The 3,112-nt window shown below is 46.7% G+C and overlaps 1 non-coding gene across 1 annotated transcript in view; it reads right to left on the bottom strand.

Annotated features, from left to right (window-relative positions):
* Nucleotides 1–3,024: 3,024 nt before the first annotated feature.
* Nucleotides 3,025–3,112, bottom strand: part of LOC126013123 (U6 spliceosomal RNA) — a 107-nt gene continuing 19 nt past the window's right edge. The window contains exon 1 of the small nuclear RNA XR_007497454.1: nt 3,025–3,112. This exon is cut by the window's right edge and continues 19 nt beyond it. This is a non-coding gene — a small nuclear RNA (U6 spliceosomal RNA).

Below are 3,112 nucleotides of genomic sequence, written 5' to 3'. Positions count from 1 at the left end.
TATTTTCTATTTTGTTTGTTATTTATTTATTTAGAGTTGCATTTATTGAGCTCTTACTGTATCCCAGACAATAGAGGTTTTTAGAAAAAAAAACAGTATTTTTTAAAGTCTTAACATTCTAGTGAGAGAAAATGATATTTTATATAATTTCATACTTCACATAAAATGTGAAACTTGCTTTGTACTCACCATAGCTTCCTTTTATTTTTTCTTTCTTTCTTTCTTTCTTTCTTTCTTTCTTTCTTTCTTTCTTTCTTTCTTTCTTTCTTTCTTTCTTTCTTTCTTTCTTTCTTTCTTTCTTTCTTTCTTTCTTTCTTTCTTTCTTTCTTTCTTTCTTTCCTTCTTTCTTTCTTTCGATGCCTGCAAAGCAAATGCCCTACCTGTGCTATTGCTCCAGCCCCTGCATCTTTCTTTCTTTCTTTCTTTCTTTCTTTCTTTCTTTCTTTCTTTCTTTCTTTCTTTCTTTCTTTCTTTCTTTCTTTCTTTCTTTCTTTCTTTCTTTCTTTCTTTCTTTCTCTTTCTTTTTTAATTATCTTTATTTAAACACCATGATTACAAATATGATTGTAGTTGTATGATAACAGTCATGTAAAGAACACCCCCCCTTTACCAGTGCAAGATTCCCACCACCAATTTCCCAGATCTCCCTCCTCCCCACCCCACCCACACCTGAACTCAAGACAGGCTTTCTACTTCCCTCATTCATTCACATTGAATGATAGTTTTCAGTATAGTTATTTCTCTAACTGCGCTCATCACTCTATGTGGTGAGCTTCATGTCATGAGCTGCACCAACATGGGAAAATGGGGGGAAATAAGGGTTGGGACTGAGGCAGTAAAAGATTAGAAATGAGCTTTGTAAGGGCAGTATCAAGGTCATAATACAAGATGGATATTATGCATATATAAACTGTATACATTCAATACTATCAATAGGAGACAAAGGAGAAAAAATTCCAGTGACTGTCCCAACATAAATCAGTGCTAGAACGACCCGCCCTCCTCCCAAAGCGCATTCTCATTACTGTAGGGAGAGGTAGGGGGAAAGCCTGATGACCCCTATAGAGCCCACCTGGACTGGCACCCAGGGAAGGCCTGGTGTCTAGGGGGAAAAGAGAGGGACGGAAGGGGGCCTGCCTAGCATCCCAGCTCTCCCCAGGCTAGGAAGAAGGCCTCCGGCATGGGGACTCCTAAACCCCATACCTGAGAAGAATTGGCCTTCAAAATCAAAGTGGAAATTGGAAGCCAGATATCTGTCCGCCCTTCTCCCCATGCACCTCTCCCCTGGAGTACAGAGGGAGGGGGGAAGCCTGAGGACCCCTAAGAATCCACCTGAACCCATTTCTGGCCATTCAAGCCAGCACCCAGGGGTAGCTGAAGTCCAGGGGAAAAAGAAGGGGACAGCTGGGGGCCTGCCCAGCCTCCCAGCTCTCAGGCTAGGGAGAAGGCCTCTGGCATGGGGCCTCCCCAAACCCCATACCTGGCAAGAGCTGGCCTTCAGAATCAAAGAGGAAACCGGAAGCCAGATATCTGCCCAACCTACTCCCCATGCACCTCCCCCCTGGAGTACAGAGGGAGGGGGGAAGCATGAGGACCCCTAAGAGTCCACCTGAACCCACTTCTGGCCATCTGAGCTGGCACCCAGGGAAGGCCTGGAGTCAGAGGAAAAAGACAAAGATGGCTGGGGGCCTGCCAAACCTCCCAGCACTCCCCAGGCTAGGGAGAGGGCCTCCAGTGTGGGGCCTCCCCAAACCCCATACCTGGCAAGAGCTGGCCTTCAGAATCAAAGAGGAAACTGGAAGCCAGATATCTGCCCAACCTCCTTCTTATGCACCTCCCCCCCCGGAGTACGGAAGGAGGGGGGAAGCCTGAGGACCCCTAAGAATCCACCTGAACCCACTTTTTTGTTTGTTTGTTTGTTTGTTTTTTGGTTTTTGGGCCACACCTGGTGAAGCTCAGGGGTTACTCCTGGCTATGCGCTCAGAAGTTGCTCCTGGCTTGAGGGGACCATATGGGATGCCGGGGGATCGAACCGCAGTCCGTCCAAGGCTAGCGCAGATAAGGCAGACACCTTACCTCTAGTGCCACCGCCCGGCCCCTCACCTGAGCCCACTTTGGCATCTGGGCCGGCACCAGGGAGGGCTTGGAGTCCAGGGGAGTAAGAGGGGGATGGTTGTGGGGCCTGCCAAGCCTCCCAGCACTCCATAGGATAGGGAGAAAGCCTCTGGCATGGGGTCTCCCCAAACCCCATGCCTGGCAAGAGTTGCATAGGCTCAGTTTTTCAGACCTGTTATCAGTGTGAAAATTTCTAATTTCAGTCGTCAAATCCTCTTGATGCTTAATTGTGCTCCAGTCAAGTCTATCGATGCTTTTTTTGAGCTCAATGAACTCTGTTAATAATAATAATAATAATAAAAACAATCTCAGGGGCCAGAGAGATAGCACAGCAGTAGGGCATTTGCCTTGCATACAGCCAATCTAGAACAGATGGTCATTCAATTCCTGGCATCCCATATGGTCCCCTGAGCCTGCCAGGAGTAATTTTTGAGCACATACCCAGGAGTAACCCCTGAGTGCCACTGGTTGTGACCAAAAACAAACAAACACACAAACAAAAATCTCATTCATACTAGTGCCATAGAAACTTAAATACTTTGGAGTCAACTAAAGAGGAAGAGGATCTATATAAAGGAAACTACAAAACACTGCTTCAAGAAATAAAAGAGAAGGGCCGGAGAGATAGCTTCCCCACCCTCATCACATTCTACTGAGCTCCCATAACACCACACACACATATACACCACACACACATATACACCACACATACTCTCTCTCATTTTTTTTTTTTTTTTGGTTTTTGGGCCACACTCGTTTGACGCTCAGGGGTTACTCCTGGCTATGCGCTCAGAAATCGCCCCTGGCTTGGGGGGACCATATGGGACGCCGGGGGATCGAACCACAATCCGTCCTATGCTAGCGCTTGCAAGGCAGACACCTTACCTCTAGCGCCACCTTCCCGGCCCAAACAATATGGAACGCTTCACGACTTTGCATGTCATCCTTGCATAGGGGCCATGCTACTCTTCTCTGTATCGTTCTAATTTTAGTATAT

This window comes from Suncus etruscus, chromosome 6 (genome assembly GCF_024139225.1).
Source record: "Suncus etruscus isolate mSunEtr1 chromosome 6, mSunEtr1.pri.cur, whole genome shotgun sequence".
Classification (NCBI taxonomy): domain Eukaryota; kingdom Metazoa; phylum Chordata; class Mammalia; order Eulipotyphla; family Soricidae; genus Suncus; species Suncus etruscus.
The sequence above is the reverse complement of the archived record's forward strand: the minus strand, read 5'-3'. Positions and strand labels throughout refer to the sequence as shown.